Genomic DNA, 13,023 nt, shown 5'->3' with positions numbered 1-13,023 from the left:
GCTAGAAAGTAATTTATCTAAGAGTTTGGACGGAGGAGTAAATTTATTTCCTTTAGCTCACTAACTAGGGGATCCCCAACAGAACACCTGGGCAGAGGTACCCAAGCAGAGACACAAACACTGTTAAACTCGATCCATGAGTGATCTAGAGGATTCCTTGGGCTGCTGTTCACTCAGGCTCATCAAGAGTTATTCCCAGCTGCTACATCAATTTAGCAATTTACAGTCCTCCTTGCCAGTTTTCTGCATTTAACCCGTCCCTCCCAACACTGACAAAGTGGCACAGTCCATCCTCAGCCATCTCACTTCTAGGTCGTGGGAAGTGTGTAACGTGCTGGCAGGCAGGGCAGCTGTTCAGAGGCACCTTTGCAAGCTGCAGGAATGGGCTGATGGGAATCTCAGGACACGCAGCAAAGGCAAATGCCATAGATGCCTGCATCTATGATGAGGTATCCCTCTGCAAGAGCACAGGTTGGGGTAGCTCTGTAGGAAAGGACCGGAGGGTTCTGGTGGACAGTGAGCTGAACATAAGTCAGAAGTGAGCTCTGGCAGCAACAAAAAACTGCATTAGCAATGGAGTAGCTTGGAGGCTGAGAGAATACCTGTTCAATACCCATGAGACTGCATCTGAAATGCTGTGAGAGGTCTGGGTCCTCATCATCAGAGAGGTGTTGACAAAATGGAGAGAATCCAGCGTAAGAGCACTAGGGTGTTTGAATGCTGCAGACTATGCCGAGCAAGGGGAGGTGTTCATTTAATCTAGAAAAGACCAGGTGAGATCTAATTGCAAGCTTCTACCACCTAAAATGGGGATTATAGAGAAGATGAAGCCAGACTCTCCTCAAAGATGTCCTGTGAAAGACTAGGAGATAACAGTCACAAGTTACAAAAAGGGAAATTCCAGATGGATATAAGAAGGTTGCAGCAATAAGAGTGCCTGTGCACTCAGGGATCAGAGAAAGTGGTGTCTCCGATGTTGGAGATTTTTAGCACATGGCTGGACAAAGTCACGAGTGACCTGTGCTACAGGATTTACAGGAAGTCTTCTGAATGTCAAGCAGACTATATTTTCAGGCACAGATAGATGATGTGTGAAAGCTTTGTGTTTAAGATGTTCCCTAACACCCATTTTTCCTAGATTTGACAGGCCAAGTTTGGTCCTTCTTTTGTGTTCTCATTATTCTAGAAAAATTCAAATGGTGGTTTAGACTCAGCTTCTAGAATTTAGACTCAGTGTTAGTGAATCTTTGCAGCAGAAAATTACTTTATGCAAAAAAAGAACAAAGATTCAACCAGACAAAGTCTTTGAACTTTCCCACGGTCACTCAAATAATAATAATGAGTTGGCAAAGTTTGACAATTATCATCTGTGTGAGAGACTTTGATAAGCCATGGCATCAATCCTGTAAGTGTCTGTGTGATTGGTTACCCTTGCCTACTGATATAGTTCAGTAAGCACAAAACCAGAGGGCTGCTATAGAGGTTCCTCCATATCCAGCTCCAGAATTTTCTCACTATGTACTTCTTCTAATGTGGTATATTTAAATTGCATTTCAGATCATGCTTTCATTTGCTGTGCAGAAGGATCCCTGCTCAGGTGTTTTAAATTTAATTTCCAGTTTAAGTAAGAGGTGTTGAAATTTCTATCACATTTGCTCTTAGAAACTATTTCTTTGGGAGAACTAGTTTGATAAAAGTTTGGGAAGTTTGCTTGGGTTCCAGAGAAGGGCATAGTGCATATGTTTAGCTGCTGTTGCATATGTCTGTCAACAGTTCACAGGGTACAGGCATTTGGTAGCAGTTTGACCATGTATGGCTTCCACAGTAGCCTAGCGAAGTTGGCTTGGAGCTATGTTAAAAAAAATGAAGTGAAATCAGAGGTATAAAAAGTCACTGCAGTAAGATTTGTGTGGTTGCAAATAAAAATAAAACTTAGGTTCAAAAGCAGAGTGGTATTTTATTGCATGTTCTAACGTTCTGTCTGTGTCATAATAAATGCCAATAAAACTTACTGTTTAATACTCCTTTGAATTAGTTCCCATTTGTTGCAGTCATGTGACTATATTAGGGTGGCAGCAGCAGTGATGGAATAGGATACTCTTTACAAAGTACAATAAAACCCTTTGTTTATACACTATGCTGCTGTGCTATTTGATTTTTTTTTTTCTTTTTAATTTAAAGACATTTATAAACCACTCACTAAAGGATACAAACGTGACCTCTTAAAGATGTTTTACAAAAGCTTTCTTTCTTGAGCTTTGTATTTTGGGGGAATGCATGTATATTTATTTGCATAGAAGTACCAAAAAACGATCTCAGCTTTTTGCACTCAAATTATTAATAAAATTTAGCAGACCTAACATTTGAATTTAAATTATGGGTGTCGTAGTTTCCAACAACTCTGCTGTTTGAAAATTGTGTTTGATAAACCTATTCTATTGCGGTAAATTGTATCTTGGAATTTCCCAATACTGTTAGTTTGCAACTGTGAAATAAAAGTCTTTTAATGTAGTTAGTTGTTGGTCACCTAAACAAAAAATCCTTGCATCCTGTTTTGTCTCAGGAGGTAGAAACCTGAATGGAGTTTTATTGGATAATAACAGAGGAGAGGAAAAATACTAGTATTTTAAATGAAGAATGAAAATTATTGTGGTGAAATGCCTAGCCAGGATTTCTATTTTCTCTAAACTTTGAAAACATTCTGTTGCTTTAACAGAAGAAATACTTCATGCCTCTGTCATTTCCATTATCGTATATTTCTTATTTGTGATTTCTTAAATTTGAAGAATGTGCTTGGTCCTTTGAAAAAGCAAACATTGTGAAACCCTGGACTCCTTGGATTAGACTTAAATGCAGAGATGTCTTTCTCATCTGGCTCACCAACAGAAGGTTGGAGCAAGTAAAGAACACAGCTGAAGAGACAGCAAAGATACCTAACTTGTACAGTCATTGCTCCTTTTGGTAGTGATGCTTTCCCAAATTACTGCTTGGAACTTCATGCCTGAGGTTTTTCTTTTGTTGGCATTCAATTGCTTCAATGCACAGTTTTGGACACAGCTGAGTTTTAAGCATCTAAATTAGCTGCTTAGGCTAGGAGAACTTACTGTCTTTGATAATATGACCTGTGAAAAGTAAAGAATCCACATGCTCCCTATTGACTGTATAGGGAATTAGATGGCTCAAGATGCAGACACAGTTACATGTACAAAGTGAAGCATAAATATTAATCCTGTCAGGACATTTAGTGTAATGGACCCCTGGGTGGAACCACTGTGCAGAAACAGTGGGAGTCACAAATGGGATGCCCGTTTAGATGTCCATATCGAAATGATGATTAGAGTAAGATTTTTTTGAATTCTTTTCTTTTCATGGAGTTTCAGAAGGGTACATTTCCACTGAAAACTTCAGTGTACTTCTGTCATTGGCTCTGTTAGTCCTCGTATTATCTGATGGAGCATTTTGTTCCCAAATGCCCAGGAACAGTTTTTCTTTCTATTCTAAACCAAGATAAACTGAAGCACGGCCCGATATGACCCCTGTTTAATGTCATACAGCTGGGCAGAGGCAGTGTTAGAACTAGAGGGAAGGCATTACTGAACATGGTGTGTACACTTCCAGTGTGAAACATGGCCTGCCTGAATGTCTTCCCAAAATTAAATGAACATTTGCAACCTCATCTCCAGTCCTCCAGACTCCCATTACTAGGTAAAGTACTTGATACTTTGATTTCACAACGGCTATCAATGGTAGCAAGCACTGCTCTGGATAGCAAATGTTTGCAGATGGATCCCTAAATTGCTTTCTGAAGAATAAAAATGAGAACAAGGATTTTGTGGGAGGTCGAAACAGCTGCTTAACCTATGACTAACGGTTAATTGGAAATTTTGTAACATATCAAAGAAAGTGTGCAATAACGTAGAACATGCAAAATTAAGGCCAAGACCATATTTCTAAAGAATTCCCATAAATTCAATACTTTTATGTAGGAAATATCTCTTAAGTATTGGATACATTAGAGATAAAAATAGCTTTCAGTTTGGTTTACATGAAATGGTGAAAAAATCCTAACAGCAAAGCTGCAACTATCTGTTGTAATAAGCACATTCGTGAAGAAAACAATAAATTATGATGGGTGAATTATACTTCATATTGAATATGTTATTCAAACAATATAGGAATCCATACAGAATATATTTTTACGTCCCTTCATTACCAGAAAAATAAAGACATACCAGAAAAATACAGAATTTATCAGGTTCTTTCCTCAACAGTCACAGAATTAAATTAATCTACATTCTACTGGCATCCATGAAAGTAGTTCAGGAATTCATACTCTGCAATTCAATTATTTTTTTTTTCTTTTGATTATACTTTATTTGGAAAGTAGAAAAGTATGATGCTGTCTTAATTTTCTGGAGGAAAATTAATTGCAGGAATAGAGATTTTCCAGAATTACATCAAGTAACACCCAGTGTACCTCATATAGAGAAAACATTTCACATATACAGAATGGATCAATTAAATACTCTAGGGGAAAGGTCATAATTTCAGTAAGCCCATTGGAAAAATGACACTGACATCAATGGACCAAGATTTGGCATTGTTTAGGATTCACTTGGAAGTCCACAAACATTTTACATCCAGTGCTAAGTGGTAGAAAAGCATTTACCTTGTGCGTGGAGGGGCCCTGATCCCTTGAACGATGGCTGTTGGTCCCATCTGATATAAGTGTGATGTCCCATGACTGGGAGGAGGCAAAGAGATGTTCCCCGAGTTGTTCCTTGCAGAGCCTGAGCATCACCTGCCTCTGGGGAAAATGTAAGTGACCTCTACAGACAACACAGATGTTGGGTGCCAGGTCTCACATTCAACTGCAATGTCTCCTTTTTTATGCCTATTAAAGTGTTATTTAAGGTCACTTGCTGGAGCATGCCTTACCTCCTTTGTTCATCTATAGGATTACTACAAAGCCTGTGCATTTGTTGCATTTGTTGTGTATATTTTCTGCAGCAGATTTATTTGCCTTACATGCTTTCACTTCCTGCCAGTCACAGTCTGGCCTAACAAGGAAGGCAGGAAGCAGCCAGAAAAAAAGCAGGCTTGGGATCTCTGAAACCGTGGGAGAAGAGTCAGAATTTGGAGGAGAGTGAGGATGGATGCAAAACAGATGTTTTACAGAGGAGTGGTGGCAACGGGGTGAAGCAATAGCAGATTTCAGGCAGAAAGAGTTATCATTGTTAAAAGTGTGAGTTTAGTGCTAAGCTATCAATACCAATAATGTATAGTGTGACTTTGTGTAGTGCAATCTTCTGTTCTGAGAAAAAGTATCAATCCTAAAGTGGTGGCAAACAAGGTCATCTTATGCAAGGAAGGTAGAAAAAAAAAAGCTTTTTACATACCAATTAAATTACTTGGCTTGACAATACTCATTTTATAACATTCTGCAGCATTATTATTTCTTCCTGATGTTTTCCCTCTGATTTTATGTGGTTGCACTGGAATTATCCATGGTCATCCTTCTGCTGTATTCCTGGCACTTACGGACTACAGCAACAGAACCGGGTTGAGGCATGGATTTGGGAGATAGGGTGCTGGAAGAAAAAAATCAAACGGAAACCCCAGACATCTCTACATTTCCCAAGAGTCAGCTCTGCAGAGGTTATTAATTGGGAAAAAAGGCATGGTTTTGGACTAGCTTTAAAACTTTTCAGAGTGCAACCCAGCATTCTTCTGAGTGCAGAATGTCAGACAGGGTAAAATCAACACATAAGAGGTAACTAAAGCTGCCTTTTCCAGCAGCTGTTTTTCTGAACAGCACGCATAATGATTTAGTGTTACAGAATCACAGAGTAATTCAGCTTGGAGGGGATCTCAGGCAGTCATCCTGTCTGACTTGCTGCTTAGAGTAGGATTGGCTCTAAGATTAGAGCAGGTGGCTTGGGACTTTAGCCAGTTTGGTCTTTAAAACCTCCAATGATGGAGATGACACAGTCTTTCTAGGTAACATGTTCCACTCCCTGATTATCCTAATAGAGAAAAAGGGTTTTCTAATATCTGGTAAAAGCCTGCTTTTTATATTGTAACTGTTATCTCTTGTGCTTTCATTCTCTACCACTGTGTGAAGAGCCAGTCTCTATCTTCTCAACAGCCTCCCAAAAGGTATTGGCAGTCTTTTATTAGGTCCAAATTCTTCTCTCCTCCAGGCTTAACAAGCTGTGGTCCCTCAGCCTTTTCCCACAGGACAAGCACTCCAACTCTCTCTAACCATTTTGGTGGCTTTTTCCTGAGTTTACTCCAATTTATCTTGTACTGAGGATCAAAAACTTCATGCGGTACTCCAGATCTGGTCTCATAAGTGCTGAGCAGGGGGAGACAATAACTCTCTGAAATTACTGGATGTGTTCCTGTTAATATAGCCCATGATGCAGTTGGCCTTCTTTGTTGCTGGCTGATGCTTTGCCTTGCTGACCCCCGGGACAAGAGAGCTGTGACCCAGGTGAGGAGATGCTACTTTGTTCTGGCTTTGCCTCTTCCACCTACCTTTTTTGTTGGCATGGTCCTGGAGCCCGAAGTTTCCGGCTGTCCTGCAGATGGGTGAATCTAAAGGTGTTTCTTCTCAGAAAAGGTAAGGATAGTCCAGGGCTGCAGATACTGCCAGATGAGCTGCAGCCTTTGTGTAATGTAGAAGTGTTGCATGTGCTGGTTCTACAAGCACGGTGTCTGTGTTCCCTTTGTAATGAATGGAGACAGACAGGTTCCATGTTCAGTGAGGCAGGAGTGAGGCACTGACAGCCTTAATTTTTCTTAGCTACCCCTTTGGTCCCACCATTTGATTTTTCTCAGCTGATCAAAAGTCTGAGAATCTTAATTTCACACCCTTTTTGCAAATGTGAGATCACTAACAAGCAAACGTCAGTTCCAGTTGCCTTACCAATATTTTAATTTTGTAGAGATATTTGGGTTTTTTCGCTTGTCTTTTTGCCCTTTCCAGATGAAAATGACACTTGGCAGCAAGAATGGCCAAGCTGCAGAAATGAACTAGGAAATGGTACTGAGAAGCAAGACATTTGTGTGAGCGTGTTTGGTGAGAATTAGGTTTCAGGTGGGCAGAATGTGCCTATTGCAAAGGTTCTGTGGTAAAATTTACCGGAGCATAACCTGGAGGATTTGAAAGACACAGATAAGCCAAACCGATGTATGTGTTTGCACTGTTTAGAGTGACATTTACAACACAGGGTGGTAAATCAACCTCATTTCAAAATGAACCAGCTCTCCAGGCACCATGTAGATCAATGGGAAGTGAAGGCAGTGCTCAGAAAAAGGCCAGAAGAGAAACTCGTGCAGCTTGATGGACTACCCAGTGATGCACTGGGGTCATGACAGGAGTGAACAATGAAGGAAAAGCTGGAAGTCAATGTACTTAAAGATCAGAGAAAGGAGCAGTGCAACTGCCTTTAGATCCCATGATAGAATTTTTCACCTACCAGAAATGTATTTCTCAGTAATATTACATTGAAAACAGTGAGGTATTGTGGTGACAATATCCTATATCAAAGTTATTTCCTTTCAAAAACAAGAGGTTTTCTGGCAATTTTATGGTAACCAAAGAATAAGTCAGCTCTCGTGTAGAACTTAGCCTAGTCAGATACCAGAATATATCATACTTCAGCTGACACTAGGTGTGGTCACAGGTAGATGTAGCTATAAAATATTTTCATTGAATTTTGCCAATTTAGGTGCACATGATTTGGCATTCACAGTAGCTGTTTAATTAAAATGTTACTAAAACAACTCTTATTCGATATGCCACAACTTTATACCGTGCATTCATATTCTCAGAGATGCTATTATATTTAACAGTTGTTATTTTCCCTGCAGTAATACAGACAGTCCAAACATCTGCTACAAATTATAGATCAAATTACCTAAACCTGTCATTCAAATAACTCTTTCAACTTCTACAAACCAAACAGTTGTATCCTGTCTGTGCCCAGTTTGGGGACAGGTGTACTTGTCCATAAGATTTCATGTACAGCAGCTGTGCATGGACATTTAGGCTGAAAGTTTTAAAACAGGAAAAATTACAAAAGAAGATATTGAGACCTCTGAAGTTTGTAAATCAGGCTAGCAGTGGGTAACTGAGTAAGTGCTGACTTATGAGTCAACTTTCTGACTCCTCCTGCTCATTGTTAGAAAATGGTTTGTTGCTGTTGTTTCCATAGACATGATTTGTAGTCAGTTCCAAAGTGCAGCAGAACCTACATGCACACAAGGAGGGTGCAAACAAGAGAACAGCTACTTCAGACAGTGATTATGTTGCACTGCAAGACTAGGAAGATAAAACATTGACTTCCTAGCACCACTATTTTCTTTCAGAACCACCGATTTCTTTCTCACTCTCACACTTTTAAATCTCCCAAACTGTTTTTTTAAATGACACAGCTTACGTGCATGTAATGCTTTTCACCCAGAACAATGCCAAAGTGCCATACAGACCTGGCATTGTATTAGGAAAGCTTCACAACAAAAACATGTTTCTGTATTAGCACTCTCTAGAAAATGATCCTGCATACATGACAGAAAGTGTGTCAAGAAGAGGAGAACATGTATATTCATGTATGATATAAATTGTTAGATCAAGAGCGAAGACTAATGCACAACCTTCAATGTTGTCTGTATTCACTTTCCTTTTAATAGCTCAAGGACATTAAATGCATGTTAGTTAAGGTTTCATGGTTTATAGGGTAATGAGTAGCTATTCCTGACTTCTCTAAGTTAAGGGAGAAAATGAAGTAAAAAACATAAAATGGACTATTGAAAAAAAAGAGAGAAAATTGTCATTCTGTATTTAATCTCACTGTATAAGTCAGGTTTTCATTTGCACTTTGATTCTTTTGGGTTTTTGACAATAGATGTCTACAACTCTCCTTTTTCTGTAAAGGGCAAAAAAGCACAGATTTATGATGATTGTTTTGTAAGTGAAATTAGTATTGAATATTTTTTGTTTTGCATTTAGTATCCAAAACATTGTTGTAAAGATACATTGTACAGCAATTTTAATAGCATGTGATATTACAAACCATGTAATATTACATATAGCTAAGGATTGCATTTTTAGGTGTTACTTATATTTCCCTATAATTAGTTATAAACCTTGCCCTTGATAAGTCCTCTGGGAATATAAACCAGCTGAACTTTGCAGCTATTTATTGTGTCTATGGGGGATTTAATAAAAATCCTGCATAAAAGCCTCTCAATTTCAGTTCTAACTTTGACCGTATTGTTTCAGCAAGGTCTACACCAGGCTGAATATCTCCATAATTACAGTATTACAAATGCAGCTCTATACCCTTGAAATGATGTGAAATGCTTTCTTCTTTGCTTGTATCTCAGGTCACCAGACTTTTCATAAAAAATCTACTTTGGAAGGAACCACTAAAAAGACCAGCTTTGACAAAACTGTGGGGACATAAACATGTAGCACCTCTGCAACTTCCATTTCGCCACACAACAAGAAATGGCACACACTGTATCTTGGTATACTCTCTGAAAGTATTTCCGAGTTCTGGATCTGTTTGTACATCCCGTCTAATAATTCTCGCGCGTCTCTTGTGTCTCCCCTGTACCATTGTGTGCCCACAAGAACCGGTCATTGCATGAATAACACCTTTCCACGCGCTCCCTTACTGAGACACATCAAAAATTTTAAATAGGATCTTAACAACAGCAATATCACGCTGGAATGAATTTTCCCAGTAATGCCCGTTGCTAGGCAAAACTCTGAACTCCTTATCAATAGCGATAGCCTTACTGACACAAATACAAGGCCAGGCATTCAGCATTGTTTCCTCATCCTCATAAGCAGAAATGCTCAGTGGAATGAAATTAAATTCCCTGTCACAAGTGTGACAAAACTGAACCTACTGTACCATTCTCTACCTTGTGGTTTTGATTATTTGCTCAAAACTATGGTATCCTCTGCAAGAGTAAGAAGGTGCTGTGCCATTACACAATGGCAGCAATCACCATCATCCTGCTTAGTCGTTTGCCTGGAAATTTCTTGCAGTTTAGGACAGCTTTCCTTTTAATTTAGTGCATATGTGAAATAAATTATACTATGGAATGGTGCTGTCAAATATTTATTTAGTATCTCAGTACTTTAACTCACTTGCCAATCAGATAAAATTAGTTTTGAATTCTTTTGTACTGACATCATTTTCCTAACTTACAAATTCGCTCTCAGACAGAGAAGTAACAAATGTTTGCATTGGCCTGTTGTGAATAGCAGCGATGTTTAGGAATTTTAATGTACAGTTCAGTGTTTTCATAATGTCACTGTGAATCAGCGCTTAATTTTAGCTGAAGACAACTTTGTCCTTAAACAACTTTCTTAGTGTATTTTTCTATTTTCTAATTCAACCTGAGTGTTAATGTTGGCTCCTTTTAGATGATTTGCATGGAGTTTCAAAGGCATAGGATTTCCCAAGACATTACTAAGCAGCAACAGTGGCTGCAAAGCCAAGTGTATATTGCTAGATCAACAAGATTGGCTTCTAACAATCAAATAGAAAACAAAATTGAAAATAATGACTAGTGTTTTGAGTATTGTTTTACTGTGTGTGTTACAGTGCCAACATCTTTCCGTGTAATCCTGCTAATTATCTCTCAAATAAATAATATATTAACTTGTTAAGTTTATGAAAATAAGATCTGCTCTAGAATGTGTGGAAGTCAATGCAACTAGCTTAAAAACAGCTTTTCTTCTCTGATATTTTCTTCATACAGGATGATAAATTGTCTTATATTTTAAGCCTTTAATTGAAAAACTTGTACAGAATTGATGACATTCGGTACAGAAGTAGCATCTTATTTGGATTCATTTTGCATTGCTAAAGGTTGTTCAAAATCCAAAAACTAAACACAGACAAAAATTAATCTACAAGGTTTTGCTGAATTTGCTTCCTAAAATGTAGTCAATCTTGAACACATAAGTGCTCTGATAACACTACATTCTTACTGTGTATTTACCTTTTTTCTTTGTGTTTTGCATGACAGAATTTTATCACTGTCAACTTTCAGTCAAAGGATAGAACATATTTGAATAAGCTTTGCATGCCCTACATTTAAAAAAGAAAAGGAAACCATGCATGAAATGGTGGGGAACAATTCATTATGAAACTCTAGATTTTCAGGTTTCTGGCTGGATTTTGTACCCCAAAGTTTTGCCTCTGTGGCTGCCTTACTTATGCCTACATCACTAGTGAGGGATCAGCAGAGCAGACAGATCCTTGGGACTGCTGGTAGGAATGTTCCTGAAGTCATTAGTGGTGAACAATAGAAACGCAAGAAGGTGAAAGCGTCTCTGCCCCTTGTCTGCCTGGAGAGAAAGTGAATCTCTCAGTATATATTCTAACTGACAAAGGTAAAACTTGAAAGATTAGTTTAATCAGGTAGCTAGTAAAAATGTTACTTTCTGAAGTGTGACATTTTTTAGAAAGAGGCATCATATCAAGTCTATAATTCTAGTAGTTATTTTACTCTTTATTGGTCAAAAGTCCTAACTATGCTTTTATAAGCACTGCTTCTATTTAACTGAGCTGTATCAGCTGTGTACTAGAAGTTATAATGGAAACAGAAATTAGATATAACTTGGCTATACAGCCTAACCTGGTAATGAAGTCCAGCTATTATGGGACCATTTACATTCATGGTCATATGGAACAGTCTGTTACAGGATTATCCAAGAACAGAGTGAGCTCAGGCTGAAGAAACCCCTGATTGTACTTTTGTACTCAGAATTTCTCAGTCATGTAGGTTTATTTTTTTTTTTTTTTTTCTCACAATGTGTTCTGCACAACCAGACCATAGAAAATATTGCTTTCACCATTTACAGCGAAGAAGCCCAAGAAAAAAAGGGGCTGAGGAATTGAGGAGCTGAAACTGTGGTGTGGGGATGGACCGTGGAGCTTCTTTTTTTTTTGTGGTTCATTGAAAAAACCATTTAAGAACTGTAACATTGTAGGTTAAGCTACCAGCTCTGGAAGGGAACTGGGTCTGCAAGTAGATATTTTCCTTACAAAGTGGTCTGCTGACTGAAAATCTGGAGCACCATCAGAGTTCAACTAATTGAGCCAGACAGCTTGTTAGACTGTCTTATAAAAGCTGGATGTCTGGCTAGATAACTTTTGGCACTTTGAAGAATAGGGAGACAGATTTATGAACTGGACAAATGAGCGTTACCATCAGGAATTTTTCTAACAGCTTGGCTCTATCTCTGAGAGACCCTTTGACTCTCAAAAAGGTGCTGCTTCAAAGGCCACTTTCTGCCAGCTTTTAAATGCACCATTCAGCCTTGGATATTTCTGCTGATTTTAAGCACCTTATCTTCCTGTCCAGCTCAGGAAAAAGGCAGGTAAGTTTAGAGCCTGTTTTATTCCCATTTACTCAGTAACATGAAAATTCAGAAATGGCAGGAGACAGGTTTGTCTGCACATAAAGGAGGAACAGGATTTCTGCGTTAACATGCAGAAAGAGCTTGGTGCACTTCTGGAAAGGTGAGCCTGAATCTGTGATCTCCTAGCACTGCTGAGGCTTTAGAGACGTTCGTCTTCCTCACGCCACGCGTGCAGTCATGGCAGGCACACACCTCTGCAGCGCACCCACAAAACCCTCACGGTTCTGCTTGGATGGGAATTGCTGAACCCCTTCCATGGCTCGCTCTCAGCAGTTGAGCCCTAAGTCGCCGTGTCCTGAGCTACACCGCCGCTGATTAGCCTCCATATGCTCGGCCCCAGCAGGCAGCCAACAGCAGCGCTGCCAAGGTTTCTGCATTTGTTTCTGCCCTGACGGCGTTGCACGTCATTCCAATTCAGATCCATCAAACTACGCACCGCAGAAACTGAAACACCGTGGGCAGAGGAATACACAAAATGAGAATTTCTTGGAAAAACCCCAGTCACTGTAATTGTAAATAGCTCTTTTTCCTCTTTGTATGCTATTTCCCTTATGGAATCCACAATTTCT

This window comes from Hirundo rustica, chromosome 1, assembly GCF_015227805.2.
Source record: "Hirundo rustica isolate bHirRus1 chromosome 1, bHirRus1.pri.v3, whole genome shotgun sequence".
In the NCBI taxonomy this organism is placed as follows: domain Eukaryota; kingdom Metazoa; phylum Chordata; class Aves; order Passeriformes; family Hirundinidae; genus Hirundo; species Hirundo rustica.
This window is presented reverse-complemented; position numbering follows the sequence as displayed.